A 14,403-nucleotide genomic window follows, 5' to 3' on the forward strand; every position below is an offset into this window, starting at 1 on the left:
ATCAGTATCAACTGGAATATCCAGGACTTTTTCAAGAGACTTTTACAATTAAGTTCCAATAATAATCCTTAGGATTCAGTGGCTCTATTTACCCTGCTAAACACATCTGCTTCAAAAAGTGATCCTTGGCACTTAGGCTAGTGGACACAGAATGACCCGAACACACTGGGTATCCTGCTGCTCCAAATTGGCACCTTTGTGTCCCTAAGAGATGATGAGAGAAGGCTCAGGGGGGAGTTATTGCTCTCAGAGTTGTTACTGCTCTCTCCAGCTACCTGAAAGGAGGATGGAGTAAGAAAGTGGTTGGTGATAGTAAGAAGTGACAAGTGATAGGACAAGAGGCCTCAAGCTGCACCAGGGGAGGTTTAGATTGGGTGTTAGGAAAAATTCTCCACCAAAAGGGTGATCAGGCATTGAACAGGCTGCATGGGGAAGTGGTGGAATCACCGTTCCTGGAAGCATTAAAAAAACATGTAGATGAGGCCCTTAGTGACATGGTTTAGTGGTGGACTTGGAAATCCAGAGGTAAAGGTTGGACTTGATGATCTTAAAGGTATTTTCCAACCTGGCTGATTCTACGATTATTATTATTGTTTTATATTGCAGCTTTATCATTCAAAGCATCCAAAAAACAAGGGAGAAGTAGGACAGTGAGGTGGGTAAGGTCCACACCGATTAGCCAAGCAGAACTACTTGCTTGGCCCACTGAAGGAACACATCACAATGAAAACCTCAGAGGTATGTGCTGAGGACATCAACTCTGCAAACCTCAGCTCCTGTCCCTTCACTGTTCACCAGGACATTTTCTATGCAAGCAACTACAGCTAGAGCATAATGACTCCAGGAGCAGCGTCCCAGTGGAGAACACAGAAGAGAGACAAGGAATACACTGAAGAAGTCATTGCTGCAGTGTGGTCAACCGCTACTATATACAGTGGATTTCTTCTAAGACAGAAAGCATAGGGGGGATTCTCCCAAAATAACAGTAAAACTTTAGACCTACAGAAGTGGTACATTTGCCTCAAGTAGCTGATCTTGTTTTTCAAGGTCTGTACAGCTAGGTGCTTTAGAAATACAATGTCTATGGGAAGAACCTGTGTTCTTTGTCTCTGTGTTTTTCCAGATCAGTTGAATTAGAAATTCAACACCAGTTTAGAGTCCTCAAAGCCTATGTAGGACTCAAGAGAAATTTGTGTGATGTTTTGGGAAGCCTCTGAATCTTGGTAATGGAGAAGAACACTGGACTGAAATCTAGGTCCAGGGACATACCCTAAGCTCCCAAAGTCAAAAGTAGGGACCAGTCTTTGCCCTATCTGGGTGGGCTGAGCTAAACCTACAGAGAAATCGTGGACCAGACTGTTGAAGTAGCCCTGACAGCCTGATACAGCGCTACTAATGTCAGCCTTCAACAGCAGAAACTCTGATTCTTCATCTACAAACAGAAGAAAGAAAACAGAAGAGAAAAAGGCGTTTAAATTTTACTTTAACTGGAAATTCTTTAGCAAGTACAAGAAATGGTTAGCTTTCCAATTGCATTCACTAGTGCTTCAACACTTACAGCAGTTCTGCCTGACAACAGCTTTAGGAGGGTAGAGGAGCAGGGTGAAAGCCATTAGTAACTATTCTGAGAGTTTAAATAAGCACAAGTAGCATTACAGGGCTACTGTGATCAATATCTCCATGAAGGATATAATGATGCATCCTGGTTCTGTCTGGAATGTGCTGAACAAAATCTTTGGGCAGCAGGAGCTAGATGAAGAACATGATTCTTTTTTTACAGTTGAAGATCAGGTCTTCAGCAAAATCAAAATTCTTGCACGAATGATATGTTTGCTCAATCATTTCCCATTTCTACCTGAAAAACCCAAAGCTGAAATCTTTAAAGTAAATGTCTAAAAAAGTGGGGTTTCAATGGTATTCAGTCATTTGCTGGGTACTGACAGTGTCCACAGAAGATAAAAAAACTAAATCAGACACTTATCATCCAGCCTGAATTTGTGTTTGCTTTCTCCCCTCCACCCGCCACCCTCCACCATCTCTCTTGCTTCCTGTCCCACTGCTGTCAAGGGCAGAGTCACAACTTCAGCAGTAGTTTATAAGGTGCTCTGTCTGCAAAAAATATCTGGGGGACAACAGATTCTCTTCTTATTAGGAAAAAGAAAAGATCTGCTCTCAAAAAATACTGAAAACTGAATAATAAAAGAGAACAGAATCAAACATCAGAGGTAGCATGAGACCTGCTATGTAGGTATTTGCCACAACCCTCCCAATATCCTGTACTTTGTCACTGTACTTGCTTATTGCATAACCTTTACTTCACTGCAATGCTTGCTTTGCATATTGAAATTATATCTGTCTGGTGAGAATAACCAGCTTCTCTGCACAGGTTCTGACCTGGCTGGAGAGGAGCATCCCTGGTTCAGAAGCTGGGCTGGCATAGCTTTGCATTCTGCGAAGTTTACATTGCCTCATGGCAAAACCTTCAGGGTGGTGATTATTTCACACATGTTTGTATGAAACTCAGCAGGGCTGGTTTCGTTTGGCCTTGCTAGCTTCAACTACACAAAAATAACAGATAATATGGTTTTGTTCACACACAGTTTCAATGTCTTTCTGAAGGTTAAATGTGGTTGTTATTACCAGGGACCAAAAAAAGAGTTGGGAAAGGGCTTCTAAAAAGGGCGCATTAGCAATGAAAACTTCTTCAGCTGGGGAAAGTTTAGATTCAGGACAATGTTAAACACAGGATTATACAGCCTACATACTCTGACTTCAGCAACCACTTAGATACAATATACCAAATTCTTTCCCGATTTATCGTATTACAGTGAGGTTGTACCCAAAGGTGAATTTAGCATGCTGACACTGTTCAGTGCAAAATGCGTACAAGCACAAGTAAGCATTGTGAAAGCACTTAGTTTCATTTCTCAGAATGTTTTCCTGTCCCTTTGGGCATCAGTGGTGTCCAGAAGTACATTGGTACAGAGCTGGTCAGTAAAGGCTACAAGGATAAAAATACAGAGGAAGAAGAACCTGAAGATGTTCCCTCAAGTGAGCAACACTATTCTGTCACAACTATGTTCAAATATCTACAGTCCAGAGTAGTTCTGAGTGTAAAAATTACCAGAATCACCTTCTCTGTGAGATGAAGCTCACATTTGTCACTAATAATTCAAAAGTATAAATTGCCATGTTATACTTATTCATTGCTGGCTCACTGTTGGGCCAACATCATTTCTCCTTAGAGTCGAACAGTTTGTGAACAGGGTAATACAGTCTGTAGTGTTGGGATAGGACTCTGAAAACAAAAAAAGAATGAGAACCAAAGGGTCAGTTTCCTGATCTACTTCTTAAGTCCACAGCTGGCAGCTGCCAGATGTATGCCTCATACTTCAGAGTATGCCAAGAAAAAGCCCTTATACATGTTCTGATACAGAGGATGATAGTGGCCTTCCTGGAGCCCCCTCTTTCACCGTTGGCAGACACAGGGGTCCTGCAAATATCAGCTTAAGCAGCTTTTCCTCCCACTGCCAGGAACTGAGGTTAGTCAATAGCTTCTGTGCAGGCAGAACCACGCTATTAATCACGTTTGTCTAGACAGGGAAGCACCATACCTATAGGTCACAGCTTGGAAAACTGAATTTCACTCTCTTCTGGGTTACAAATATGGGATTCATTATTGCTATCCTCATTCCAATAGCCTTCATATTGAAACTAGTGTGGAAAGAAGACCATCCCATCTATTATACCTAAATGTGAGATGCAAGGAGATTCAGATCACAGTAAGACTCTTTGCTGTGATGTGTCACATTAACCAATACACAGAAACCATATCCAAACAAAATGCTGGCTAGCAGCTACTATTGATGGAATTTTTAGTTTTTTATGTATCCAGGCTTGTGGGTAGGTGTCCTCCACACCTTTGCACTAATGCTAGTTCCCTTAAAATGTGAAATAGCTCCTTTTTCTCATTTACCAATGTGCAGCAGCCTGAGACCAGAAACAAGTGGGAATCTTCAGGACAGCCATGTGGGACTAGATACAGAGAAATACAGGAAGGTAACTGGGCAGCTAAAAATATGTGGTAGCACAGACACAATTGGATTGATACTCAACGGTATTTATTCCACTGTGACAGTGCTACTAATCTCAACAGAATTAAAAGCTCCAGAGCATTTTGTCAATGATGTATGGCACGGATTTCTTTGTACTGATAGAATCAGCTTTCCACCAGCATAAACCACCCATGTAGACAAGCCCACTGTGAACACACAGGGTGTTTACAGTGGTTAGCCTGTCATGCAGATTAAGTCTGAGCTGGAGCAGCCAATCGTTTTGATCTCCTGGCAGCATGCAGGGCAGATGGAATATTAATCTTCTGAAATATCATGCCATGCAATTTATAATAATCAGGGGACTGATGAGAAAAATCCAGACTGATATTATGGAAAATGGGCCATTTAATAATCTGATGGTGGCAGACTTAGAAAAATGGGTAAGAGATTCCAAATATATTTGAAGATTTTGAAGGCATCAAGGAAATAATCCATTTAATTCAATGAAAGTCCGGTCTGGAATTGCCTCATTTGCAGCCAGCTTGACATTTGCTGAAATTTTTGGTGCCAGTGCAACTAAATCACTTTCTCAGTATAATTAAAACAGTAACATATTGAATGAGACATCCAGTGTCTGACTAAACTTCTTGTCTCAAAACCACTAACATAAAACATTTTAGCATAATGGGACATGAGAATTCTGTAGTGACATTTGAATGCAGAGACTAGTCAGGACTCTACCTCTTAAGAGGCTCTACCATTCCAGGCTGGGTCTATTTGTATTGTAGGATGTGACTCCTGCTATGCTCTGACAATTTCAAAATTACACTTTCATAATGTCCTTGTTTCATCTTGTTTTGTGTATTATTTTCTCATTAGTGTTATTTCCCCTACCTTTTCTCTCCTATTAAACTGTCTCTATTTCAACCCACAAGTTTTACATTTTTCCAGTTCTTTCCCCCATCCCCCGTGGGGGAATGAGTGAGTAGCTCTGTGGTACTTTGTTGCTGGCTAGGCTTAAACCATTAACAGTCCTTTTTTTTGGTGCCCAACATGGGTCATGAAGGATTGAGATAAGGACAGATCTGACCAGAGAGTGTTGAAACACATTTGTTATGAGCATTCACCGTATTGATTTAATAGTTCCTGGTCATAATGTTGATTTATTTGCTCTCAGAGTTGTTGCATATGTTATCAAAGTTGTGTTATGCAGCACCTTACTTGCTGTAAATGTTCCCTGTTGTGCAGTTTACCATCTCTGGGGACTGGGTTAAGGTTATAATTTTTCTATACTGGCTTATGATATGATGAATTACTGGTCATGAGACTAATCTGGTATTTGTACTCAGCATTGCCATTATCTCTGGATACCATCTATTGGAAAATGTTAATAAGTACAGTCTTTACCTTTTCTCCTTGAAGAGCCAGTGGGAGACAATGGAGGACACCTTTCCCTGCTGCCTTACCTTTCCGTTCTCCTCCAGGTGAGTTAAAATAGCTCTTGAGAATTTTGAATACCCTTGGGATGTACAAACCAGCATGTTCTTATTGCTATATAGTCTTAATGTGCTTCAGGTCTTGTTTAAGGTTAAACAACTATCTAAGAATAGCATCCAGAGATCTGTCCTGAGGCTGGATAGTTACAAGTGACAGGGTGCATGGGATAGTATGGGCAAGTATGTAGAAGAGTGGGCACCTCCAGTGCTTTGGATCTTCACCCTGAACAAGTGCAGGATCCCGAAACACTAGTAAAATATTTGGAAGAAGTATTCCGACACCCTGGCAATCCTAGAGAGACACAGATCACTGTAATGTGCTGGGACCTGGACCATGCCCACCAGCCCTGTTCAACACTATTCAGTACCGTCATGGGAAAGAGGTGGTCTCTGGATCTGATGCCAAAATGTCAGGCACTGCAGCTTCTCCGACCCCAGCAGCAGGCACTGCAGCTGAACCAGAGCACCAACACATGCCAGGCACTGCAGCAGAACCAGAGCACCAACCCATGCCAGTATCAGTTGCCCCTATACACAAGAAGAAATATTGGATGTGAAAGCTTTTTTAATAACTCCTACTAGGAAGGGAAAAAAGGAAGAAGTGGAGAAGACATCTAGAAGCTGATGCATTGGTCAGCAGGTGGTGAGCAAGCACATTGTGCCTCACTTGTTTTGCATATTCTTTAATAATTATTATTATTTTCCCTTCCTTTTCTGTCCTATTAAAATGTTTTTATCTCAACCTGTGAGTTTTACCTGTTTTCCAATTCTCCCCCCCATCCCTCTGGTGGGAAGTGAGCAAATGGCTGTGTTGTGTTTAGCTGCCTGCCATGCTAAACTACGACAAAAAAACTTCAATTCACAGTGTTAGGGTTTTTTTGTTTTGTTCTGTTTTTTCTCATCTGGACCACTATTGACACACTGTGACGCCTCTGTCCAGAATGGAATCTTGTTAGCTACATTATAAATCACATCACCAGAGAAGCAGGTGGCCTGTGGGTGCACATCTCTTTCTATATGCTGCAGCTCCCTATGGAGTGGCTGACTGCAAGGCTGAACTGTACCACAATACTAAACCACCAAACTAACATTTATGAACTTATTTGTCTTCCTAGACAAATGGGTATAACCCAACTTCATGTTTCCACTGACGGAATGCATTCTCCAACTGGACATCTTAAAGCAATGACACAGGTCTTATTCAACAGTTAATGCTGTAAAAATCTCACTAACAGTAAGAAAGCAGTCACAGTCCATAGCTAATAAAGGTTAAGAGGTTAGCATCTAATACAAGCACAAAGACAAATGGCATATTCCTCTCTTACCTGTTCAAAGCAATGGAGAAAAATATCTTGTCAATTCAGGCTGTCAGTGCTCTGCAAGAACTGCCCATGAACTGACATTCTAATATGACTAGCTGGTGCTGTACACAACAGTGACTGCACAGAACAATTTGCCTGGTTTTGCATGATGTAGTGCTTTCACATTCATTTCCCAGTGAAACTCACCAGTGAAATTGAAAGACAAATCAATATCAGTAAAGAAAGTACAAAGCCTGTGAAATGCAACATCAGGGCTGCTTGGCGTTTCAGGTAAAAGGAATACATTGAATAAAGATTAAAGAATAATTGACAGAAGAACAAAGATTACAAGGAATAATACAGACCATTTTGTTTGCCTAAAAGTGAAGCACTCCTGACAGAGGATGGATGGATGGACGGATTTGCTTTTACTCAGAAACACCATCCAATTCTTGAAATGCCAAGAGAGAAAAAACATTCAGGAAGTACAAATGTGGTCTACTGTCAAGCAAAAGAAGTAATGAAATGACAGATTTCAGTGGAATGTCACATCCTTCATTTGGTCTGCAGATTGCGCCACACAGCTACACACAAAGCAGTCCCTAAAACTTTGTGGGTGGCAATACAAAGGAGGCATAAAGACCCTCTGGATATATTACAACATTATGGTACAACTCTGTTTATTAAGTCAATCTTTCATTCTCTGCTTTAAAATATCTACAAATGTCTTCCTTTTCCCTCTTCCATTACTCTCAACTTCACTTGTACAGATGGATTATTTGAACAGGTCTAATGCAGGCCATCACAGCAGTGCACCAAGGCTGAACCTCAGCTCTTTCCTGCCATAGTGAAGCAGGACATTGCATGGCTGCAGCACTTGTCCACCCCCTACCAAGGGGCAGTGAATGTCACTCCTGCTGGCTTCTAGCTGCTTCCATGCAAAGAAAACAGGGTTTAGTGGGTGCCTTACCCATGTTTTCTCATAGTGTCTGCCCCTAGGATTGCTTCTGTCAGTTGCAGCAGGCTGGCAAAGAACTCCAGAACTACTGCCTTAACAGGAAGCCACCTGAGCAAAAGACCACTATACAGGAGCAATTGCCCCCACTATAGGGATGACAGTGATGAGAGAGGCTGACCAGCTGCACAGGGGAATTCAAACTGTTCGTACTACAATAACTGAAGTCCTTTAGACATACTCTGCTATATGTAAGAGCAGTGACACTTTTCTCTGTTTGTCCTGTCTTCTTGCATACTCCCAGGTACTAGTTGTAATATCAGTTCATATCCTAAAGCATTTCACAGAGGCATCATTCACAACCTTTCAAAATACAGTGATTAAAGTCACTGACAGTGAGATTTTTCTCTCTTGGAATGTTTCTGCTGTCACACATAGCTCATCTAAGTTTTGTACAGTTTTTTTGTCATAATTCTCACAGGAAAATGAAACACTGAAACAGGATAATAGAATGACACTGATTGCAGTTTGCTGCTGAGCTGCTGCGAACTGAGTTACTGCCCAATAATCAGAGCTCCAAAAACCATGCTATACTTTTCTGTGCTTCACTAGCATTGGTACAGTATTGCATTCTGCTCCAACACTAATGCAGAGGTGATAATTATTTTCAAGACTGCTTTCTAGCTATTCAGACAAGATGTGCTGGTTAAAAAAGTACATCTCAAACATTGTCTTAGAAAGTGAGTAAAGGAATCATCAAAATGCATATCACTATCTGGACTGAGTCAGGATTATTTCTGGTTTGTATAACTTCCCAGAGATATGCTAGGTTATAAACATAATTGAACATAAATTGTCTATCCTAAGAAAGGCAAGGAAAAAAGCAAACACTTCAGACACATGTGCTCCTATAGTCCTGATCTTTACGCTGCCAATATAAATACAAATAATTAAACCAGAAGCAGAGATGGCTGTAATTAGCAGTCCCAGATATTTGAGATCAATAGAGAAATAAAGAACGCATAATGCAACTTTAGGTTAATTGCTCTACTTGGTGTGCCCAGAACTCATGCCTTTCTCTAAGTACAGTAATTCTCTTGGTAGTTGCCTAGGCCCCAGTACCCTGGCTTGATCCATATATAATATTGATATATATAATGGAATTACAGAATAATACTCAAAAACCTACCTGGTGTTTTCTCATTCTGCTAACATTTGACAGCTGTGTGTCAGCCTCAGGAGACCATTAAGTCCATTTGGAGTAAGGCATGGTACATCACAGTGGATTACTTGGGGCTCAGCTGCAGAGCTGTGGTATCTTCCTGGTTTCAGAAAGGATACAATAGTTCCACCTGAGTTGGGGATATGACACTTACAGGATGAAATCACATTTTGTATCTGTCTCTCTTTAGTTTTTTAGGAAAAAGTGATACTTTTGGAACAAGAGAACACAGTAAATGATGTGGAACACTCCAAAAGGCAAAGGCCAAAATTATTAAGTACTTGACCGGGCTGCAGATTTTTGCTGCTGAATTTAAAGCCATGCATTGACTGCCGTATCTTTCCCTTCCACCCACCCGGAAAGAGCAGTTGTTATACCAAGTTAGCATGATAGATATTGAAACACTCTGGGCAGTCCTAAGGCAGTCTCAAGGGGGCAATACACAAAACCATATTCAGCTAATAGCAGGAATTGAGAAAGACCCTTCAGGTAAGAACTGCACAAATATTTTGAACTGTCACTTCAGCTGGCTTCTTCTTAAGACTATCAATAGAGGTTCCAGTGCATGCAGCCTTGATTCTGCAGCCAGAAGCTGGTTTACTGTCCTCGTGATGTTGCAGTCAGGACAGATTTCACTTCTACACTGTGTTGTTTGCATGAAGTTAAGATGGCATTTTTTCCATCACTATTTGAAAACCACTGTTCTTGTGAATAATGCGGCGCACTTTGTATTAATTTGACACAGTTTTAGCTACAGGTATTAAAATACTAGGAAACTGCCTTGAACAATTAATTAATTAAGAGGTGTCGTTCAGCTGAATACAAATACAGGACTGGCCTCAATCTCTGAAAGTTACCTCCAAAGTTACCTCCAGTATCAAACTCACAAAAAATGCAGGCTAGCTCAAAGAAAGCAGCAGAGCACAGCAGTAAATCTGCAAAGCTATTAGTCTTCTAGATGGCTGTTACAAATACAGCAGAACCTTATGGATCTACATAATCTCAGACATTAGAAGTCATACCTTTCATTCAGAGGAGTGCTTTACAACTGTTAATTAAACTTCATCGTACTGCAGGGAGTCAGTAAAATGCTAATGCCAGTTTTGCAGATGTGTAAATTAGCCCATTTATCACTTAATATTTGAACATACTTGATCACATCCAGGGGAAACTGAACTGGAACCTTTGTATTGATTTGCCTATGCTAGAAGATATGGTATCTCCAGAGACTTAGAGAAGGAACCTTCCATTATAAGATGAAATTAATTGGAATGGTAAAGACTGTTTAATCTTTTACCTTTCCCCAACAAAATTTAAAATAAATATTCTCCCTCTACTGTGTCTAATATTTCGAAAAAAAAAAATTATACAAGTTTAGGAAGGTACGAAATAAGGTACTGTTTCACTGTTTTATTTGCCTACTAAATGTTTTCAAGAGTCCTCTTCCTGTAGAGGTAATTAGAAATAAGTCTGGTTGAATTACCAGCCCTTCTTTCATGTCAGCCCATTCCTAGATGCAAGGAAATAACACTAGTGCACAACAACATACGACTGTCATTTCCAAGGATAGGATGAGAAGTAAGTGAATTCTTGATTTTTGGAGTATTTAGAAAACCTCAAGTCCATTTACTCTGGATGACAAATTTAATTAACACTGGAAGCTTTCGAAAAATGACACACATTGAAAGAATAGGTGGAATAAAATATTTGGTGTTGTGCAGCCTTGGTGGCACAGTGGGTAAAGGGTAATTTAAGATGTCTGGCCTCTGAAGTCAACAGAAACTTGAAAGGACCGGTGGTATCACTAGCATATGGCACTTTTCAGAAGTGTTAAGGAAGGCCAGATCTTGCAAACTAGAGGGTAGGAAAGCAGCTGAAGCTGAGCGGTCCTAAGGCTTTCAGATTTCTGCCCACTTCCCATCTGTTTCAAAAATCAGGACTGATCAGAAAATACATTGCAGAATAATCACGTAACTGATCGCACAAAATTATATGGTGCCTCCCCATTGAGCTATATCCTATTTTGGTTGTAAAACCTTTGGGAAAACATAGCAGATGCTGAACAGGTAACTGAAAGGGACAATGAAAAGAGCTGGCAAAGCTGTAGAAGCCTGAATATGATTGCTACTAACATTACAGCTGCACAGCTTACTGAGCCAGGGTAATCAGATCTAAGGTTCCGGGCAGAAAGCTGAGTCCTGCACCACCTAAAGTGATTCTTACCTCAGTTCTCTTCAGCCTTAGTTAGTCATGCTTTGGCTAGGTAAACTTAGCCCACTTCCTTTGAAGCACCATGTCCTGACAGCTGTTAGGAACAGGATATCTGACCTGATAGTTATAGCAAATCCTAAATTCCTGGAAAGGCCTCCTTTGAACCTACTCTTTGGTATTTCCTTTCCTATGGAAATGGGCAGAACTGTCAGCCTCCTTGGAAACTGCAATTTATCTAGGGTGAGGAGCACACTGCCATAACAAAGATGCAGACAAAATTGTTTTTCCTTCTCAGCACATCTACTACTCAAACATTCTGGTCAAGCCACACACACAGCAGGTTCAGCTTTGAGCTTGAAGCCAGAAAGTGCTCCAAGGCTGTGCTCTTGACCCTGATGCCTACTATAAAGTGCTGCGCTAAATGAGTATCTGACATGTACCCGGGATTTACTCACTGGAAGGATCCCAAAGTGTTTTGCATGCTATATATAGGAATCACTTCATCCGCCATCAAAATGTGATTACATCTGAAGAGAAAGGGAGGACACAGAACAGAAACACTGCAGCAATGATGTGAAAAACTGGCTAATTTTAAGGGCAGATGAATTTTAATTACTTGAGCCTGAATCAAAGCCTTTAAATCCCACTTATTTAATAGAAGATGTCACAAAAATATTCAGCAGTGCCCTACTGTCAGGTTCTTTGGCTCCCCATTACTGCTGAAACACAGTGGTCCTGTGCAGCAGTTCTGATGTGCAATTGTCCTTTAATTGTAATACCATTATTTTAAATTTAATTGGGAACACCAGTAGGACTTGCTGTGATGGCACCAAGTCCAAACACTGAAGATGAGGCAGCACAGAAGGAAAGGTTGATAACAAATTACCCGACAAGAGACATCCGTGTAGTTCTGATCCTTCACAGACACTAATGCATTCACCCTCACAACTACTGTGAAGTAAAGATAATCAGTTACACAGAGAAGAAACCAAAGGCTCAGGAAGACTCACATCCCCCATGCCCAGCAACTGTTCTTCAGGTTAGACCACAGTGTCTTAGCCTTGCCAAAGCTTATAGGCAGAGGCTGAGGACTGGCCCCTCTCTTCTTGGGAACTGGACAAACCCCAGCAGGGTTTGGGGCTTCAATTGCTCAGGTGTAAAGCACTCTCAGGATCATGCAATAGGACTGACAAAGTGCAGTTTGGTGGCCCCACTTCTGGCTGTTGCCGTGGGAATGAAGTATGTTCTAGGACATCTTCCTAACTGCTGCTAGGCTGTGCCTAATCTTTGAGTTTCTGTTTCCCATCTGTCTCAGAGCTAGAACTCTCCTTTGGCTCTTCCCTAATACCATACACTCCATCTCACCTTGGGACATCCAACTCTTCCCTTTGGCTCAGCATAACAGCTCACATTAGGAATGAAGCATCTCCAAAGCAGCAAGAATAATGCTCATGTTGGAGAAGGAAGCCAGTGGCTCACCAGAGCTTTACACCATCAATGGCTTTGAATTGCTGTCATTCATCTTCCATCTATAATCATGTTTCACAGGCACTACACAGTTCACAGCTCTGGCAATCAGTTCTGGAGCTTTTCACCCTGAGGTTACAAGCTCACCATCTCCCTCAGTTAAGACTGCAAACCATCCTTTGGTGCTTTTCACTGACTTAGGGCTGTTCATTGCAGGTCAGTTCTCTCTTCCATTTCACCAGAAAAAAAGAAAGTAATTTTTAATAGAACAGCATTGTTTGGGTGCAACAAGAGTGGGCTACTACCAAGGAACAGACCAGGAGACAACACAGGGTGGGCAGTGACCTCACCAACCAGGTACAGTGCCCCAGAACCAGGCACAGGCAAGCAGAGAAGGATGGTGACAGCAAGCAGTCCTTCCCAGCAAGCGTCAAGTAAGGTAACAAGGCAGGTCCAAGGTCAAATTAGGAAATCAAACATCACAGGAACAGCACTACAGACAGGCAAGACAGCAGCACAGCTCAGGCGGGGACTGAAGGCCCAGGCTAAATGGAAAGAGGATGTGGTGGGAGCTCCAGGCTAGGCCAGCCAGGGCCACCAAGGTGCACAGTATTACCCTGGAGTGACCATGCCTATCAGCATGCTCAGGGCCCTGACAGGCATTTTGGTTGAATGCTTCCCAAAGAATTGTGTTTTTATAAAAAAAATCTGAAAGTTTTTCACACAGATCAATTTGGGAATTGTAGTTTTCAAAAGCATATAAAGAAAATCTCTGCATATGACAAAAATGAACTGTAATTTTAAGGCTTTTACTTTCAATAGAATTTTATGAGGGCAGAAAAATATAAAATATTGTTCTTTGTCTTTCCCAAGCAGATGGGAGTTGTGAAAAGCAAATCTAGCACTGTGTTGAATAGAAATGACCATGAAAAGAGCATGGCTTTTTTTTCTGTCTCCAGAAGACTAGATGTTAAGTCAACAAATGTGTGAGTATAGCCTAAAACCCCCAGTCTTACTCGGAATGTAAGATCTGCCACACTGGATCACTTAAATTACTCCTCAAGTGAGAGGAGTATTTTTGCAAGTACACAGTGCTGCAATGGAGCTGAGAAAGCTGACTTGGAATTTCTCCTGTGAAATGAACTTCAGAGGCAGACTGATCCCTGTTTCAAAACAGTATGAAAGAAATATATGCTGCTTCTAGCAATGAGATACCTCTTCTGTAGATAAAGTTAACAGCTATAAATGATGAATTCGCTTGCATTTAAAAAAATCCAATGAAAGTGAAAAATCTGTCTTTTCCTGAAGGATACATTTACATTCAGCTGCTTCTGACTGAAGTAAATACACAGTTTAAATCTTCCTGGCTCGTGCATTCTGCTTTACTTATAGCATTTCTGACTTTTACTGATTTCCTAGCAAGCTACTCTAAGAATATGGGCAGCTCAGTAAAGTTACATGTAATTTTTTCAAGACCCAGCTTTCATGGGCGTGTGGGCATGTAAAAAATCTCAACAAAAAAAGAAAAAAAAAGAAGTAAAAAAAAGCAAAAAAATAGGCAAAAAAGAAGTAAGTCTTCAGCTTTGCAGTTGCATAGAAACATTTTGAAAATACGGATCATAAATTCTCACAAGTCAGAAGACAAAAAGAACCTTATGGGTATTATTTTAAAAATTTCATGATTTTTAAGCCAATA

This window comes from Psittacula echo (genome assembly GCF_963264785.1).
Source record: "Psittacula echo genome assembly, chromosome: 1".
NCBI classification, from domain to species: Eukaryota; Metazoa; Chordata; class Aves; order Psittaciformes; family Psittacidae; genus Psittacula; species Psittacula echo.